Raw genomic sequence first — 21,024 nt, 5'->3', positions numbered from 1 at the left:
TTTTTTAAATACCTCATTTATAACAGTGTTAAACATAGAACACTTAAAATTAAGTTTAACAACACACAAGCGTGGCTGCGTGGCTCAGTCAGTTGAGCATCCAACTCTTGATTTTGGCTGAGGTCATGAGATTGAGTCCCATGTTGGGCTCCCAGCTCAGCAGGGAGTCTGCTGGAAGATTCTCTCCCTCTCCCTCTGCCCCTCCTCTCCACTTGCGTGTGCTCTTTCTCACTCCACTCTTTCTCAAATAAATAAATCTTTGTTGGGGTTAACATAGAACATGAAATCAGCTATAATACCTGGCTTGCTAAAATGTAACACAGGGTGGCTATTTGGGCTAAGAGAACTTCAGGGAAGGTAACTCCCCGAGGCATTCCAGTGGCAGAGTGGTCACGCAGGCCTCAGCATTCCAAAGGCCTACGCCCTTATCCAAAACCCTCCCTTGCCCCCAGCGGCCTCAGTGTTACATTTTAGCAAGCCAGGTGTTATGGCAGATTTCATGTTCTACATTAACCCCAACAAATCTTCTTTAAAAAAAAAAATACACAAATGAAAGACTTCAACAGTAAATACTGCACAACATTACTGAAATCAATTAAAGACCTAAATAAATGGAGATATCATGATTTAGACTGAAAGACTCTACATTATAAATATGTCAATAGTCCCCAAATTTATCTATAGATACCTTACAATCACAATCCAAATCAGCAGGCCTCTTTGCCAAATGGTCAAGTTGGTTCTAAATTGCATATGGAGAACAGTATGTACTAGTCCAAATAAATTTGTTCAAAAACAATAATGTTGGAAGATCTACTGCCTGATTACAAGATTTACTATAAAGCTACAGTAATCAAGATGGGTTGCTAACACAAAAAAGTAGACATAGATCAATGAAATCGAGAGTTCAGAGGAAAACACAAAAATATTGAATTTCTAACAAATGTTCTGAGGCTATTCAGAGGGGAAAAAGAGAATCCTTTTTAATGGTACTGGAATAACCTTATAAGTACAAAGAAAAATGAACCTTGACTCCTACCTCAGACCACATATAAGACTTAATTCAAGACGGATCATGGAGCTAAGTATAAAACTCTAAATCTCCTAGAAGAAAACCTGGAAGATGACCGTTGTAACTCTGATAGACACAGATTTCTTGAGAAGCTATTTTTTTAAAACCCAATAAACATGAAAAATAAAACTGTCAAATCAGACTCCCTCAAAATTAAAGATTTCTGGTTACCAAAAGATACAATTAAGAAAATGTAAAGGCAAGCCAGATTGGAGGAAAGTATTTGTTACAAAAATATCTAACAAAAGATTTGAATCCAGGATATAGACATTCCTATAACTAAAAAAAACACAATCCAATGTATAAAAACTTGGACTAAGGTATAAACAGACATGGTTCCAAAGGATTATGCAATAAGCTTATTAAAAAGGCATTCAATATCATTTTCATCAGAAAAAGTCAGTTAAAACCACAATATACTATTTTATATCCATGAGAATGATTATAATAAAAAAGACAAGACCAAATATTGGCAAAGATGTGTAGCAACTAGAACTTTCTGATACTGGTAGTGAGGTTTGAATATGGTTAAACTACTTTGGAAAATTGTTTGGTAGTTTCTTAAAAGTTAAACATACCTACCTGATGACCAAGAAATTCTTCCCTAAATATTTACCTATGAGAAACCAAAGCAGATGTCTTCAAAAAGACTTGTAGAAGAGCTTTCGTAGCAATTTTATTTGTAATAACCCCAAACTTGAAAGAATTTAAATGTCCATCGACAGTGGAATGGAAAAGCAAATTATAACATATTCATACAACAGAATATTACACTAAAAAAAAAAAAAAGGCTCTACTGATACAAACAACACACAGGTAACTATTAAAATCATATTGAGCAAAAGAAGCCAGACACAAGAGTATCATTCCATTAAAGGAATATTCAGGAATGGTCAAAACTAACCAATGGTGACAGGGATCACAACGGCGGTTGCCTACAAGGGGGAGAATGATTGGAAAGGGCATGAGGAAACTTTCCCAGGTGATGGAAAAGTATTCTATTTTCTTAAAGATTTATTTATTTTAGAGAGAGAGAAACCACATGCACACATGCCAGGGGAGGGGCCGAGGGAGAGGGAGAAAGAATCCTCATGCAGACTCCCTGCTGATCATGGAGCCTGATGCAGGGCTTGATCATAGGACCCTGAGATCATGACCGGAGCTAAAATCAAGAGCTGGCCACTTAACAAAGTGAACCACCCAGGCACCCCAGAATGTATTAGATCTTGATTAAAGTTGTGGTTATACAAATGTACACATTTACCACTTTTTATTTATACACTTACTGTCTGTGCATTTCCCCTCAATGTTTTAATTTAATGAGAGGAATATTAACCTGATTCTGATACTCTAGTCAACAAACTGAAAACTGGTACAAGGACTCTGAAAAGTCACCTGGCAATCCATACTAAAGCTGAATACATTCATGTACATAGATCTGGCAATTTCACTCCCAGGCAAATAACCTGCAGAAAGGAGTCAAAATGTTCACCAAATACATGTACAAATTTTTCGCATTATTCATAATATCCCAAGCTAGAAAGAATTCCTAGGCCTACCCAACAATGGGATGGATAAATTGTGGTGAATTTACATAATGGTATTCTAAACATCAATAAGTATAAAACTATTGTGGATTTCAAAATGTTGAGTGAAAGACGAAAAAAAATACAAATTGTAGGATACCACTTCAAAACTAAACAAAATCAATGTCTAGTGATAAGAACCAAGATAGTAGTTATATATAGGGTAGATTAGTGACTAACAGAGCCATAAGGATGTTTTTTCTTCTTTGGATTCTAGTTACATAGATACATTTACTTGTGAAAATTCACTGAGCTAGACATGGATGCTTAATGCATTTTATGCATGCTATACTTGAAGAAAAAGTTTAAAAATCTGTGATAAACCAGAGAAATCTAGTCCATGCTTTGGTCATGACATGTCATTCAAAACTGTCAAGAAACAATGTAGCATGAATTCATCTGCCTAATAGTGAGTAAAAGTGATAGAAGAGAGGTGTGATTTTTAAAATTTTGTTTACCATCTACTTCAGAAATCAGTTTATTTTTATTTGAGCATCTGGGTATTTCAGGTGTCCCTGGGGCAAGACCAAAATTTATAGTTCTGTAGTTATGTAGGCCACTTGTTTATATAGAGAATTTTATAGCTTCGTTCTCCAGGCTTATGTCAGTATTGTTGTTTTCTCTCTTAATTATCCTCCGGGACTTCAGTGCGCACACAGATGTCAATTCAGATGGGCCAGCGTGTATCTTTCTGGAAGCAATGGACTCTGAGTTTTAACCAGATGGTTGAGGCAAGTTCCCTTAAGGCCAAGCTCATTTTAAACTTTGTCTATGGATTTAATTTGTGAAGAGGGTTCCATTTTCAATGTCTAATCTCATTTACCCAGTCATTAGCTCATCCTTTCTTATAACATTTCTTTTTAATTTCATGATGAATGTCTAGATATAAGCATGAACTTTTAAGAATTTACTACATGCCAAGCACTCTTCTAAATCTTTTATATGTAATTCATCTAATAATTACAGTTCATCTATTCAATAGGAACTATTAAAATTATCCTCATTTAAAATAAAGAAAAAATGAAGCACGAGAGGTTAAAAACAAAGGAAAAAGAAACTTAGCTAAGGTGAAAATGAAGACAGACTTAACGCCAGGTAGGCGAGTTCCAGTGTCTCTGCTCTTAACATTAAATAATTCACAAGGCAAGGGTTAAGTATTGGTAAATGTGCAGAAAGTGTACTCAATTCTCAAGTTCCATTGCTGCAAATCTGTATTCCACCTTGATCAACTTATTTATATATGCATAAGTCTCAGATTCCTTACACATAGTGTAGATAATAACTACCTAAATAATAGCATCAGCTTAAGGATTACATGAGATAATGCAGGTAAAGCATTTCACACAGGCCTGGAACATATTAAGAACTTAATAAATATTAACCATTATCCTCACTTATGCTATTATATCATTGTTACCGGGAATTAAAACTTCTGCATTATTTATAAAAGAGGCAGCTAGAAAGTTGAGTATGGAGCCCCAGCAAAATTTCCTGAAGCATTAAAATATCATAAACACTGTGGTTGGGTTTCTTACTTTAAAGTTCATCTATGCCAGACCACTGGCTGCTAACAGAACCTCTGGAGCCTTTAGTCCTGTCCAGGTCCTCCAACCACCATCAGTGTGATAATGCATCAAACAAAATGGAAAATCTCGGGTACCTTTTCCCAGAGTTCAAACTTTTTTTTTTTTTTTAACTTTTGTCCTTTGGATTATTTTTCAACTTCAGCAGAAATTAAGACAAAGAACTATTGTTTGTCACAACTTAAATCCCACCTTCTGTACAGATAATTCAACATGTACACTTATGTGTGAACATGATATTCTGAATCTTCTTTCCTATTAACTTTACTTCTTTGAAAAAGAACACAAACATGTGTTACTTTGTCTTTGGATTAAAAGTAGGTGACACCATGGACTCACTTTTACTAGCTGTAAATGGTGTGCTCTTAAATTCTCAGCCAACTTCACAGAGAATATACATGGGACTGTTAGTAACTCTGGTATATGGCTAGACAAAACCTGGAATTTACCTTGCAGGCTCTAGAGCCCACTACACACCAGCTATCAAAGAGCAATGTCAGTGGTATGGACAGTTAACATTTTCCTCTTGCTGCCTTTTCTCTCGTTACTTTAAATTTCACTGAAAAGAGTAATAAGGCAGGTAAATATGCTTTCTTTTACATTCCTTCTTCAAACAGCTTCCATGAATAGTGTCAAAATGGTATCCCTTATTCTCCTACAGGACTGGGGATCAAAGAAGCACCCTCACTGTTTTTACTGTTGTGATTATTATTAATACCAGCTGTTGGGTGTATGTAATACTCCAGAAACTGTGTTGTAGATCTACTTTATACACTTTAATATATATTCCCCATAGCCATAATAGGTTATTATCATTAAACATCTGAAGTGACTAATACTCAGAAAAGATGTGTGGCTTTCTGAGATTGCTCAGATGTAACTGGAAGAAGTGGGATGTGGACCTAGAACATCTCATTTCAGAGAATGTTTAGCTTTCCCACTGACAATCTCATCTAAATTCCGTAAAACTGAAGTTTGGATATCTTTCATATTGTTTGCATTAGAATAAGGGGCTCCTCATTTTGACCCCATGTGGTAATGAACAGATTCCTGTTTTTTCTCTCCTGCTCCATTTGTCCTTGCCTTTCGCTCAAGATGCCACTAGTGCAACTCTCTTTCTTAACAGCCCCTAGAGAGGGTTACCAAGTTGGGCTACCAGAGCAGTACTGTGCACAGCCATTAAGCAGGGAAACCCCTCCCGCCACCTGTGTCACACATTATTGCCAAACGATTTTATCAACGGTGTTAGTCTACCCTTATGCCATAGTCTGTGTCTCATAGAACTCTTCATGAAAAACTATCTTCTAGAGGTTATACCTCTAACCACTCTTTCCAAATAGGCCTAAACCAACAGAAATGCCACATGAGTGCAGAGACTGACCCTCATCACATCCCTTCTACTGCTCTCAGATCCTCACCCTTTACGGGTGCCCCCTCCCTTGGCACTCTAACAAAAACCACCACACAAATCCGCAGTTAGTCTGTCTCTGGTCCAACCAAACAAGCCTGGTTGTTTTAGGCTTAGCAAAACCACCTTCATTCAATTCACATTCCTAAAACTTAACATGGTGCTTGGTACAATCCAGATGATCAAAAAAAAAAGCTCAGTTAACTTTTTTTTTTTTTTAAATCAGTTTCTTTGAATGCAACAGGAAGGAAACCGTAAGTGAGGGCTACCCCTGGAGAACATTACATGGATATGAAGATAAAGAAAAGGTGCAGAAAGAAGGACTGCACTTTTGGATCAGGTAAGTTTAACTATGATGCGCCTCAACAAGATAGGGAATTCAGGAAAAACAATCACGTGTGTTGAGACATGAATAGTATGGCAGTGAGTTCATATTTGAATATACTGATTTTGAGATGCCTATGGGGCATTCGGGTGGGTGAGAGTCCAACACAATTTGAATCTTGGAATGTAAGTCAACATAAGTCAGGTCGGAAAGAAGTAAACTGAGTCATTATCCCGGAATACTATTGAAAGCTGGGGAGTAGATAACATGGTCCAGAGGGAGGGAAAAGCAGAAAATTTAAGAGCAGTGAAAGTTAAAAACCTAAATATTTCATTTTGTTACAGTGTGCTTTCCACCAAGCCTTTCAAAGGAAACCTTTTTCCAAGACTAAGGTAAAGAACATATTAAATATTAAATGATTAGTGATGGAATCTTGGACATCAGTGAGTATCCAGCCAGACTTCAAAATATACTCCCCCTCCCTGCCATTGAATAATACACCAGCTAATCATCTCTCGTGCTGTATTTTTCTCCTTAATACTTATCACCATCTGATGTACTATATATTTTACTTAGTGCTTTTTGTTATCTTTATTCCCCTCACTTGAATAAGATTATAAGAGAATTTGTTTCTACCTTGTTCACTGCTTAGAACATCTTAGGTGCTCACTAAGTATTTGTTATAAGAAAAAAAAGGGAAAACAATAAAAATTGCTCTCTACCCTTGGGTGGCAGGTAGTACTGAAATGCTATGTAAGATTTAGCAAAAACAGTTCGTCCTGTTTCATTTCAACTAGAGTGTTAGGAAGGAGATAAACTTGTAGAAGCAGTTAAGCTACATCTTATTAACATTGAAACATACAGTCAAAAGTCATTCTATTACACAGTTTCTTTATTCTAATAGAGAAGCTATCAGAACATAGATAAAGAGAATTAGCTGGCTTGTAATTAGACTTCTGGGACACTAAAGGATAACCGTTTCAGTTTCAACAGCCTAGACTGAATGCATTAAATATACCGTATTACATTGACAAAATGAAAAAAAAAGTGGCATTAGCATGCACTTAAGCAGTACATGTTTGTTAAGAATTTCCCTGTTCAGTGGTGGTACAAGCTGGTTTACATAGCACTTCTGCAAAATATCCCATCATAATGCATAGCACGAGTAGCAGACATTCCTTGAAGGAACAGGCATTCTAGAAGCAATGCTTCTAATTGGTGATTATCCAGGATATCGACCCATGTGCTGAAATGTTTAGAAGCTCTTTCAAGTAATTCTAATACACTGATTTGTTGCTGCTGATTTGGTCTTTCAGTTCAATATGGTTTTCTTTGAAAGGCGCGGGGTTTGAGCATGATCAGACTGTATTCTCTGATATCTCATCACTCCCCAGGATTCATTCACTGATCATCTCCTCTCCAAATTCAGAGTTCCAGGACCATACTTCTGGCAGCTTCAAGCACGTAGCCAAGGGCATTTCTAGATTAAGAACCATTCAGAGAATATGCACCCAGAGCTCAGAGTGCTGGATTCCTCTCGGCTGGCTGAGAATGTACTGACATTGGGTTAGAAGAGCTACATGTCTACAACCTCCATGGTTGCCAGCCCTGCCCAAGCTTTCAGTGCCCCTGTGCTCTCCATGCTTCTATTTTGCCACCCACAGTCTTCACGCACAGAGAAGCCAAACTTGTTCCCATGTTCTATAAAGCCCTATGTGATCACATCTGGATTTCTCTCTCCTGTCTAAACCTCCTACAACAACAGGTCCTTAGGACAGGTACCTCCAGCCTTCTTACTGTTCCTCAAATTTGGAGAAACTCATTCTTCCCTCAGACATTTCTACATCTCTTGTTCCTTCTCCCTGAATAAATAAGATTCTCACTGCCTATTGTCCAATAGACCACATTGCATAAGTTACCCTTTATCCATCACTATCGCCTTGCCTTCTATGCCCCACCTCTGAATCAACCAATCTCAGGAGACAAGGTCTTTCATCTGCTGCTTCCAGGAGGGAAGAGAGGGGAAAAAGAGAAAAGAGGGAGAGAGGGATAGAAGGAAGGAAAGGAAAAGAGGAAAGGAGGATAGAATCATTCCCTTTTTGTGGCTAAAAAATGCTTAAATATTGTGTATTAATGCACACATTAGTATATTAACATCCAAGCATCCTATACTTCCCCTAAAATAGATGCTTCCCATGCCTCATCTTCCCAATAGAGTTATATGGGAAAGCTTTTACTTTTAAGTCAGTATTTGATATTCACATTAAAACAATTATGTGAATAAAACTTATAAGCCACAAAGTACACTAGAATTTTCATTTTCTTATAAAATTCCTTTCCTCTTAAGATTTTTATTCATTTATTTTTGGAGAGGGAGAGAGTGGTCACATGTGCACCCCTGAGTGGGGGTGGGAGGGGCAGAGGAAGAGGGAAACAAGCAGAATCCCCACTGAGTGGGGAGCCTACTGCCAATGTGGGGCTCAATCTCATGAACCTGAGATCATAACCTGAACTGAAATCAAGAGTCAGACACTTAACCAACTGAGCCACCCACGCATCCCTAAAATTCCTTTCTTGGATTTAATAATTGTCTGATTTCCTGTTTTCTTAGTTTTCTATGTATTCAACTTATCCCCAACCTCTCCAACAGAACATGGAGATTCATTTCTACTTGGTCAACACTTGGGAACATTTCCTCCCCTTTGAAACATCTACCATAGATGGAGTCTTTCCACATGCAGATGTGATTGCTTTCTTTCCAGACCTTCCACACAATCATTATCCTCAGAGTCTCTGCCGTATCACCATCACATTATAAATTCCCCTCTCTCCTTTGTTGCACTCCTGTCTATTGAACCAGCTTCCATGGAATTTACATTAAAATTCTAGCTTTTTAAATTCTTGCTTGTTTCCCATTTTACCATAAGCCCAATGCCACTGTGACTTTAATCCTTTACATTAAACTCAATTTTGTTTATATGATTGCTAGAACAACTTTTCTCTATAATCTTTTAGGGCCTTCTCTTTATATTTGGTATTCTAAAATTTCCCAGTGATGAAATTCATTTGGATCTTCACTGCACTAGGCATTTGGCTGGCCCCTTTAATTCTAGAAATGTATGCCCTTCAGTTCTAGGAAACGTTCTTGAAGATTTTTATTTTTACCTACATGTTTATTTATGATTTAATGTCATCTTTATCATTAGTTTTGATTACATTTTATTCTAAGCCAAACCCTGATGTACACAATGCTGGAAAACTTATTCCTATTCTGTCCACGGCTCACCTTGTTGAGAAGAAACAATATGCTCCGACATGCAAGAACCCCACAGTTTCCTCTGTTTCCTTTTTAGTCCTAAGAGTTTAAGATGCCCAGCACTTGTAACCATCAATACAACGTACCTGGCTTTGAGCTGCTGGACGGCTAGTGTACGTGAAGTCCAGTGCTTTGAGTCCTTCCTAATGGCTTCCCTTCAAGGTCTTTTTGGTCTCAGCCCCATCTGCTACCAAGAAAGAGCTCAGAAGGCAGACACAGTCTTGCATGCAAGCCACACAAGGTCACAGCCAATGCCACTCCTCCGAGCACCAGAGGGTGCCACCACCTGGGGTCCCTTATACCATATTTTTTGGTTTAGTTTTTCTCTATCTTAAATATACTGTTTATATTTTAAGGAGTTGATACTACATTTTTTTTTTATGTTCAATTAGCCAACATATAGTACATCATTAGTTTTTGATGTAGTGTTCAACGATTCATGGGTATTTTAAGGAGGGCACGTGATGTGATGAGCACTGGGTGTTATATGTAACTACATTTTTTTTTCAGATCCTCTTAGGCTTTTGATGACATTTACACTCCCATATAAAATAGTCTTTTTTCTTGCAGTTGTACTGTACTGTTTTTAATTAAACTTACACTTTATATTGTTAGCACAATTGATTATGCTACTCTTTCCCCAAATTCTCAGCTGTTCTCAATTTCTTGTACTTTCAGATAAACTTACTTGTACTTTCAGATAAACTTACTTGGAAAGTCTTTTTCAGGTTCCAAAATAAATTCCATTTAGATTTTTATTTAAATACGTTAACCCCTTATTTAAGGAGTACTGAGAATTTTTCAATTCTCAGTTTTTCTATCCAAATTATGAGTCATTTTTCACATGCAAATCTTATTTGAGGTCACTTAGTAATGATTTTTAGCTTGTAATTTTCCTCATATCAGTAACAATCCTGTTAAATCTATCCGTGCTACTATGAATGGAAGTTTAATTATATATTAGGGTATTCATTTATAAATTTGCCCATTATGGTTACTTTGGTTCTAATGTTTTGTTTTGTTGTCTAGTAAGCAATTATACTGCCCACACTGAGCAACAATGTAGTGCCATCCTTCCTAACAGTTTACATCTTATTTCCACATGCTAGAATTTCCAGTTACATTTAATAAAGGATATGATAGTGAGAATCTTTAACTTTTTCCTGATGTTAATAGCAAATACTATAGTGTTTCACAATTCTTGTATATTAACTGTTTGGGGGTTTTGGAGTTTTTGATTAACTGTTTTTTGAAGACACACTAGAAGGCAGGAGCCATGAGGGTAGAGACTATCTTATGGCAATTAAACATTATCAATCTCTTACCTTGCTCTGATTTCTGTTGTTGACTTTTATTGTTTTTTTCTGTTTTGTTTTCTTTACTTTGTTTTAGTGATTCCCAGTGATTTAGATGTGATAATGCATGCTTTTGTCCTACTACTGATAATCTTTATATTTACCATATACCTAAAATTGCATTTCTCAATGTAAAATAACATGTAGCTACTATTAATTAAGCACTTGCTTTTTGCTACTTGCTTAACAGACATTAACGCATTTATTCATCACATAATTCTGTGAGGTAGGCATAACTAGGACAATTTTATACAGAAGTGCTGTTTAGAGTTAATTTAAAGTAATTGCCTTCAAATTATCCAAAAACTAAAATTCAAATCCTTATTGGTTTGATTCCAAGACTACGTTCTTAACCAATATGCTATGCAGGAAAATTACTAATTTTTATGTACCCATTTTATTGTCAAAAAACTCAAAAAAATTTTGTACTAACTGTTCACTTTCCTTAGGTGTCCAGGTAATAATCAAATGACATTCTAATAATGATAACTTTACCTTCATTTTCCAAACATGTACTCAATGCTTTTCCTGTTTTATTGATTTAAGTAGAACAATATTAAATAATTTTAATAGCTGGAACTTTTGTCATTAACTTGATTTAATGGGGGTTTCTTTAGTGTTTCATTGTTAAATATTCTTGGCTGATGATTTGACAAAGAAATAATTTATCATATTAAGGAAATATCTTTCTATTCCTCGTTTAAGAGGTTTTACTTTTAATGAGATACATACTGAATTTTACTAAATGTCCTTTTGGAATCATTCAAGAAAATTATAAATATTTCTCCTTTTATCTTTTAATATTACTAAAACTTAATAGATTGATAGTCTATTATTTCATTTCTAACATATTCAAAGGTTAACATGCTATTAAGTTTATTTGCAAGTTTATTATTTGATAGTTTTTCAATGTGTCAAGTAAGTCTGTAGTTTTGGCTTTTCATTTCTCTTGTTAGCTTTTGGGATTATGATGTTAGTTACTTAAAATTAATTTTAGGGGGACCTGGGTGGCTCAGTTGTTAAGCATCTGCCTTCAGCTCAGGTCATGATCCCAGGGTCCTGGGATGGAGCCCCACATCCGGCTCCCTGCTCGGCGGGAAACCTGCTTCTCCCTCTCCCACTCCCCCTGCTTGTGTTCACTCTCTTGTTGTCTCTCTGTCAAAAAATAAATAAAATCTTTTTAAAAATTTAATTTTAAAGCTTAATTTATTTTCTACTCTTCTGTGACACGGTTCAGATAAAGCAAAGCATTGTCTGTAACTTTAAATTTTAAAATCATCAAGTTCTTTAGATATCTAGGTTAAAAAAACTGCAGAAAAAATAAATCAACAAAGGAATGATACAGACTCCACTTGTATGAAGGTATTTCTTTGATAATTTCTTCAATTTATATTTACCTTTTTATTCTGATAAGGCTTCCACATTCATTTTGACACAAGTTTGGTTATTTGTATGTCCTAGAAAATGATAATCTATTATAGTAAGACTTCCAAATTGAGTTTTATTGACCTATTTTTTAAAATCACTCCTGTACCTGTAGTAATATCCCTTCTCTAAATTTGTGCATGTTTCATCAATATTCTTTAATGATTAGGAAAAGTTTTACCTATTTTTAAGAACTCATCCTTTAGTTTCAATTATCATTTCTATTGTTTTTCTGTTTTTTTTTAATTTTTTGTCCTACTCTTATACTAATTATTACTTTCATCATGTTGGTTAATGTTGTAAATTGTTTCTTATAATAGTGATAAGTTATGAAAAGTTTTAGTATCTTATATCAATTTTTTAGATTTAAATGATAACCTTTATATAAGATGATCCATTTTATGTCTTGAATTTTGTTATCAATTTCACCATATCCTTATTTCACCTAGTATAGGACCAATAACTTGCTTATTCTTTTATAGTTAACCTACCTTGGTCAGTTGGTTTTTGTTCTCTCTCCCACACAAGGAGATTCTATCCAATCTGAAGGTCTTCTTTTCACTTGGGGAATTTTATATATATTCATATTCTTTGTCCAAATACATAAATTTATTTTTCTTTTATTATATTTCTTAATGCTTCCTTGATTGTTATATTTTCTACTTTTTAGTTTAGATTTCCCCAAAGTACCACTGAATCAAGTTTAATTAGGAAGTGATCACAGAGGGGTGCCTGGGTGGCTCAGTCGTTAAGTGTCTGCCTTGGGCTCAGGTCATGATCCCGGGGTCCTGGGATTGAGCCCCACATTAGGCTCATTGCTCAGTGGGAAGCCTGCTTCTTCCTCTCCCACTCCCCCTGCTTGTGTGCCCTCTCTCGCTCTCTGTCAAAAACAAAATCTTAAAAAAAAAGGAAGTGATCACAGAAAGGACAAGGAAATTAGGAAGTGAGAAAGGGAATAGTTTGTTGTTGTTTTAAGCAATAAGAGTCACATGAATGCAGTCAGGACAAGTGTGAGCAACTGAAGATCAATCCTACTGAAAATCCTCCAAGGAATATATAAAATGGATCTCAGGTTGTTCCACTGAAAGAAAATGAAATGGCATTTTATCTGCTTATTCCCAGCCCTCATTGGATGGAATTATTTCTGAGGGTGTTAAATTCCTGGCACTCTTGAGCTATCTTAGGAGCAGGCTAAATAAGTTCCTGCAGTTTCAGAGAAAATCCTTGGGCAAAAATGGAAGAGGGTGAGACACAAGGGTGTTTGTGGTGGAAAGTTATCAGTATGTGTGGGGACTATCTGCTGCAGGGATAGTGAACCCAGCAGTAGGGCAAGAAGGTATGCTGTACAGGGTTAGGGAGGGTGTCCTTCCTTTACTAATATAAAACACACATGTATCATCTCTAATTCTACAAATACATATCCTTGTTTTTTTAAAATACCTAACTGCATATATTTCCAGTTGTCATCATCGACAATAAAACAGACCAGACAATAGCCAAAATACAAACAGGGACATACTTGAATTCCATCCACCTTGCATCTTACTGCTAACACCTCCCTTTTTTTACAGGGAAGAGAATATAATCTGGAATTTTAAACCACTTACAATTAGTATTATTTTATAAACACTCTTCCATAATTATTTGTAATATGTGTACCATGTTAAATAATCATAATTTTAATTCACTCTAATTATTCTTTATTTTCATTGTTTCAGTTGTAAAAATGTACCTACAAACACTTAAAGAAATGGCTTATATGTTCTATAAGTGTTCTAATGTTTACATATAAATAACACAGTATTTACATATTTTTATCGCTATTTACAGCACTACTCCTTCAGTTCCTTATATCATTGTTACTTCTCACATTTCAATTGTTATTAGAACAAATCCACAAATTTGATTTCTTTTCCTTGATTTTTTTCTGCCTGGATGAGCATTAGATGATTATTAGGATAAGTTTTAAAAAGAAAAAAATAGAAATCTACATATTCCAGCAAAATAGGTTGAGGTGTAAGTAATGTTTTTAGAAATCAGTATTGCCTGCCACATGATGAGCTGCTTTCAAAATCAGAGTCAGTTTTTATCTTTGTATATTAGTTCTACATTTTTAATTTTGACTCATTCTTCAGAATAAAATCATTATTCATGTTTTGGATCTTTATTATCTGTCTCTTTCCCAGTCTCTCCTATCTCTTTATTCCTTTCCTTATGCAAAGTTCTATAAGAATTTCTTAACCTTTTCCCACATGTAACTTGTCTGATTTTCTGATCTTTGTTCCTATTTCATTCATTCTGTTATTACAGTTTTTTTCTATTCTTTTCTTAACTCTACCAGCCTTTTTCTAGGTCTGAGTTCCATCAGAGTCCACATTCCTTTGAATTATCTAAGAGCACTACATAAATTTCTTTAAAAATATTCAAACCAGTATTTTTTTTCCCTCAAAACTATGGTCTTCCTCTATCTCAAGCATTACATTTATCTTTTTTATATAGATGATTCCTTTCAGTGTCTTTGTTTTTTTATTTTGTTTACATAAAATTGAAAAGAAGGCACATTCTAGACCAATAGCTGCAACGATGTATTTTACTTTATCTTAGTGTTTTCTTGGAAGTTATTTAAAACTCTTCTCAGATCTCAGACTAAAAACGGGTTTCATGTTATATTATCCCTTTTGTGATCTAATTCCCTAATTTAGAACCATAATAGTCATGTTGTCATTGGTGAATCTTCTGTGAGGGAATAACTTACTTTCCTTTGATCTGTTCTCCATTTTCCACATGGTGCGACTATCCTACTTTCTAAGACTGCTATCTCCCCTACTCCTTCCATGTCTGCAAATACCCTGTAACCATTCTGGTTTTTTGTTTTTGATTTTTAAGACTTGAGAGAGAGTGAGAGAGAGGGAGGGAGGGAGCGGGGGAGGGGCAAAGGGAGAGGGAGAGAAGCAGACTCCCTGCTATGCCAGGAGCCCCACACCAGGCTCCATCTAAGAACACTGAGATCGTGAAAAAGAGTCAGGCCTTTAACAGACTGAGCCACCCAGGTGCCCCATGTAATCATTCTGTTTAAAACAAGCATTCTTGTTCTTGTTTTTCCTGAGTAAACTGATTATGAATTTGATCTATATTCATAAAGAATTTCTAAGATTTCTCTCCTATCCCACAGCCTGCCTTCAACTATAGTCTTAATGTAACAGACTAGAGAAATATTAGTTTCTTTCATGATCATCTTTAATTCTTGTAATCCCATCCTACTTCCTCTGGAAAAGTTTATAAGGAATTCCCCATTACCTTCATTTAACATTGTCCCCTTCTTGATGTTCCTGACATATGGATGGCATCTTCCCATATTTTCCATTAAAAATGTTGCCTTTTCCTTCTGCTTTTATATTCTTTTGTTCATTTGATGGTGATTTGGAAAAGAGTGAAGATTTATATAGTGATGCTCAAGTTGCTTCTCATCCATGATTCCTGTCTACTCCATATTTTAGATGTCACCACGCAGATGTCTCCTTAAGTCTCCATCTGCTTCCCATAAAAAGTCATTTTCGGATATTTGCTTTTTCTCTCTATGTCTTCAGGGAAATGTTCTTTTTCTCTTTTGTGGCCATATGGGTTTTTTTTTTTTTCCTTTTTTAGGCTCTGTCCCCACCCTTCTGAATGGGCAAAATCTGTGTCAGTCTATAGTTTGACAGCAACAGTGTGGGTGAAGTGTCATTGGTCCACTATACTCTCCACATGGGAGACGTTCTGATGGCTTCCCCATCTCACTTCTCATCTGAACATCAAGTTGCCTTGCAGAGCATCTAGTGCAATTTGTGATACCTAACAAACATTCATCAACTTTAATTCCACAGGACTAAAATTGGATCTTTTCTTGCTCAAAGTGGCAGTTTTCTCTGACTAAGCTAGAGAGTAAGATGCAGTTGGCTCCATTTCTCAGCAGCATAAAGCATGAAGACCTCCTCTGGCACAAATAATCCCAGCCCTCTTCCATCCCATCCCCATATGTGACTAAGCACCTAAGTATGCCATAGGCTTTTATCTATCCCCTTCTCTATTGTTTTTGTTCTGGAAGGTTAGTCTTTGAATGGATGTATAAAGAGATGAACTGCTGATAACAGACTAGAGAAGCCTTGGTTCTAACCAAAGTCAGTATCCACTGAATTAAAAGTTTGCCTAGTTTATTAGGTTATGGTCTCTCTGCATTTTGATTTTTTTGAGACCTTAGAACATAGTGATGACACAACATGGTTTCTCTATTTTCTTTTAAATGGATCATTAGATTTACTTTAAATAGCTCCTAATATTTTTGCTTACAAATGTACTTTATGGAAAGTCAGAGATAATTTTATCATCACATCTAGTCTGCTCTTTGCAACCCAGAAGAGCTCAACTTATTGTTACGTCAGTTTGTCTATTTAGCCAATTTTTTCAGTCACTTGAAAATTTAATTAAATAACTACCACATATCCTCAGTATACTATATTCTGGACATATTAGGATAATTAAGCTATTATTATTTCCTATAAGAGATTTAGTCTAGGGGCGCCTGGGTGGCTCAGTCGGTTAAGTATCTGCCTTCCGCTCAGGTCATGATCTCAGGGTCCTGGGATCGAGCCCTGCATCAGGCTCTCTGCTCAGCGGGGAGCCTGCTTCTCCCTCTCCCTTTGTCTGCTGCTCCCCCTGCTTGTTCTCTAATAAATAAATAAATCTTTAAAAAAAAAAAAGATTTAGTCTAGTGGGAGGAAAGGAAAGAACCTGTATATAAATAAGCCACAATGTCTTATATGGATATTATGATATAAATCATCACGCTACATTTTCAGAAGAAAAAGAGGTCACTTTTTCCAAGTAGGATTCAGGAAAGAGAGTCAACACTTGAGCTAAATTTAAAAAGAGAAGGTGCTTTAAAAAACAAAACAACAACAAAAGAAACACCAAAGTGGGGCAATTGTGGTCAGGGTCCAAAAGGATAATTCACAGAGTAAGAACAATGTCTGGCATAAAACTGGGATATTAGAGGAGCTAAGAACAACTTGGCCTTATTGAATTATAAAACATGAGACATACCCAGCCATGGTTAAGGTTGGAAAGGAAGGAGCCCCTTAAAAATATTAAACTATAAAAGTAGTCCAATATAATGTTATTACAACCTTTATCTAGTACTAGAGTTTTTTACACTTCTTCAGAAATTGATTTGTTATAATAATTTCTACCTCCATTTTTATAATTATTCTACTCAGGAAATATTTGTCATATAAATCTTATTTAAAGAAACATTCTAAATATTCCTAGTTTGTCATTTTATAAATGACTACATTTTTTTGCATTATTCTTCTCTTACCATCCAAAAATCTAGAAATATTAAAATGGTTTTGCTTTAGGTAAAATAGGTCACAAATATACACTTCTGTATTTTCTAGATCTTAGATAGCACAGATCACAATTTCTCCCTGCACTGAGGGACAAATGTTATGCATCGGCTGAAATGGCAAAGCACAAATGTTTGGCATATGGCATACAGTTGAGAAAATTAAAAGTGCTTACACTGAAAGGAGGTCATAACCCAGTGGGCATAACCAGAACTTGGAGGGTTCATTCCATTACTGGAATGTCAACCAAGAGAATGGCAAGAGAGTGTATTATACATCAAAAGTATTTACAATGTCAGGGAGATACAATTTAACAATGAAGAGTGAAATGGTAAAAAAAAAAAAAAAAAATTACTTTAAAAATTCAAGGAATAAAACCTGAATTATATAATAACAATGGATCCTGCAACAGACCAGTAGTATGAAAGGTGAGTGACAATGAAAAACTGTTAAGTCAACACTATATACTCTAAATTGTTCTCATATTCAAAAGGGATTTCCAACTCTCCTATATTTTTCTGGATTGAGAATAAATAACAGTGACAAACAAGCAATATCAATGCATTCCTAAATTATGTAGAAGACAACTTTATGACTCATAAAGCAAAATATCCTAAAAAAAAAAAAAGACTGTATTATACCTCTTACATAGCAGGAAAATAACATTCAAGCTAGTATCCATAGGCTGCTGTAATTGAGAGTAGCTTTAACAAAAGTATCATGGCATATTTTGTTGAGTGCCTACTATGAGCCAGCTACCATCCTGAGCATTTGGCACGCATCAATAACCCAAAACAAATGAGGACTACCCAAATGGAACTGAATGTTTAGCTGAGATAGGCAGAAAATAAACAGGCATAATAAATAAGTGAATTATATCTTGAATTAATAGTGATAAGTGCTACATAAAAAAATAGAAGTGGAGTAGTTTGTTGGGGGTGGGTAGAGTGTCAGGGTAGAGGCAGAGGTGGTTTATAATATTACACTTACTTGACAGAGTATGTTTTACTAGTAACATTGGACTTGAGTAAATATTTGAAAGATGTTGGGACACCTGGGTGGCCAGTAGATTAAGCGTCTGCCTTCAGCTCAAGTCATGATCCTGGGGTCCTGGGATTGAGTCCCACATCAGGCTACCTGCTCAGTGGGAATCTTGCTTCTCCCTCTGCCTGCTTCTCCCCCTGCTTGTGCTCACTCTCTCTGACGAATAAATAAATAAAATCTTTAAAAAAGATATCTGAAGGATGTGATGGAGTCAACCAAGTGTATATGGTGGCACAGGGAAAGAGTATCAGTGGCATCAAAGGTGACAAGGTACCATAATTGAGGTACAGCACAGAAGCAAATGTTGTTGAAGCATAGAAGAGGAGGAGGACATGAGCGCCAAGAGAAAGGAGAGTGAACCCCAACATATTTAGTGTCTTGTGGGCCACTAAGAATTTTAGATTTTAAATGAAAATGGAGAGCAACTACAGAATTTTGAGAAAGGAAATAAATGCTGTATCATATGCTTTTAAAGGATCAGGTGGCTGTGGTATTTCTAATAAGGTATAGGTAGACAAATTTGAAAGCAAAGAGAATAGTCAGAAGGCTATTGCAGTAACTTTAGGTGAATAGATGATGGCTCAGCCAGAAAGTAGCTATGGAGTTTGTGTTTGGATTCTAGATATATACTGATGGTTGCATTACCACAATTTGTTGGTATTTTGGGATGTGAAGGAAAGAGATTAGTTAGGACAACAACACATTTTTGGACTGAATGACAGGATGGATGGAGCTGCCATCACATAAAATGAAGAAGGCTGCAGAAAGCTGAATTTGGGAGAAAGAAGTTACAAATAGGCATTTAGGATATGCTGATTTTGAAAAAATTATTAGATATTCCAGTAGAGATGTAACACATGCAGTTAGATACAATAGGCTGGACCTTGAGATATTCTGGGTTGGATATATCATTTGGGCCTATCTGTCAGTAGGTAGTAATGAGACAAGATGAGATCACTAAAGGTGTGATTGTTCATAGAGAAGGGAAGAGGACCAAGGACTGAGCTCTGAGATACTCAAATATTAAGGGAGTGTAATGAAGAAACCAGGAAAGGAGACCAAGGGGTAGCAACCAGTAAGACAAGAGAAAAACCAAAAAAAAAAGTGTGGCATCCCAGAAGATAAGTGAAGAACTGTGCCAAGCAGGAAAAAGCTGTTGATAGTTCAAGTAACACAGGACTGAAAATTGGCCATTTGATTTAAAAATGTAGATATCACTTTTTACTTTGACTCAGTTATTTCCCATGGAGTGATACAGATGAAAGTTTGGTTAGAGTGAGTTAAGAAATAATAGACAATTTGAAGAAAGTATAAACAACTTTTTCAAGGAATTTTGATCCAAAGAAAAGCAATCAAATGTGGTTGCTGATGAATGGGGGTTTTCTCCACTTTAATATTAGAGCAAAATAATTATATGTTGCATTAATCAAGATTCAACCAGGGAGGCAAAACCACTAAGAGTATTATAGAATAAGTGTTTTTTGGAATATGATTTTTGTAAGGACTAATTTTACAGGTCAGCTTGACTGGAGTAAGGGACACCAAGATAGCTGATAAAACATTGTTTCTGGGTGTATCTGTGAGTGTTTCCAGAAAAGATTAGCATTTCAATGAGTCAACTAAGAATACTGCCCTCATAGATGTGGTTGGGCATCACCCTATCTGTTGAGAACCTGAATAGAACAAAAAGGTGGAGAAAGAGTAAATTTGCTCTCTCTACTTGAGCTGTGACATCCATCTTCTCCTGCCCTCAGATATCAGTGCTCCCAGTTCTAAACTCAGACTGAGTTACACCACTGACTTACCTGGTTCTCCAGCTTGCATTCAGTGGATCATGGGACTTCTCAGCCTCCATCATCATATGAGACAATTCCTATGCTTTATACAAAAGGGTGCACGTGCGTGTGTGTGTGTCAGCGTTCTCCAGAGAAATAGAACCAATTGGATATATTTATATATATACACACGTACCTACACTCACACCCATGTCCACCTCTATACATACTTACATAGCACATATCAGTGAGGATTCTCCAGAGAAACAGAACAATACAATTGTATATATATTACATGTTGTATGTAGGATATGTATTGGTTCTGTTTCTCTGGAGAACTCCAACTGATCCAACTGCACACATTTATGTAAGAAACTGAGAAAGTAAGTATCCAAAAACCCAAAAGAGAGTTGGAGTTAAACACTAACCAGCCTTCCCAAAGCACCAAGGTGGTTGGATCATCAAAGCTTGAAAGGAAACCTGGAAAGGCAAGGATGGCCAGGTGTCAGAATAAGACCATAATGAAGAACTAATGGAGAAGACTATGAAATCTACCCTCTGCATCTGGTATTGGGGCTGGAGGCCAATAGGGTTGATGGCCAGGAAGGACAGCCAAGAAGAGAAGAAGGAAGAAAGCTGGAATCTGCCAGAACTTCTGCATCTGTTTCACACCACAAAGGAGAACAAAGAAAATCTAGAACCTACCAGAACATATATATCTGTCTCACACCAAAACTGTTTCCAATGACCTCTG

Source organism: Leptonychotes weddellii, chromosome 14 (assembly GCF_054177405.1).
Source record: "Leptonychotes weddellii isolate Sample4059 chromosome 14, ASM5417740v2, whole genome shotgun sequence".
NCBI lineage: Eukaryota > Metazoa > Chordata > Mammalia > Carnivora > Phocidae > Leptonychotes > Leptonychotes weddellii.
This window is presented reverse-complemented; position numbering follows the sequence as displayed.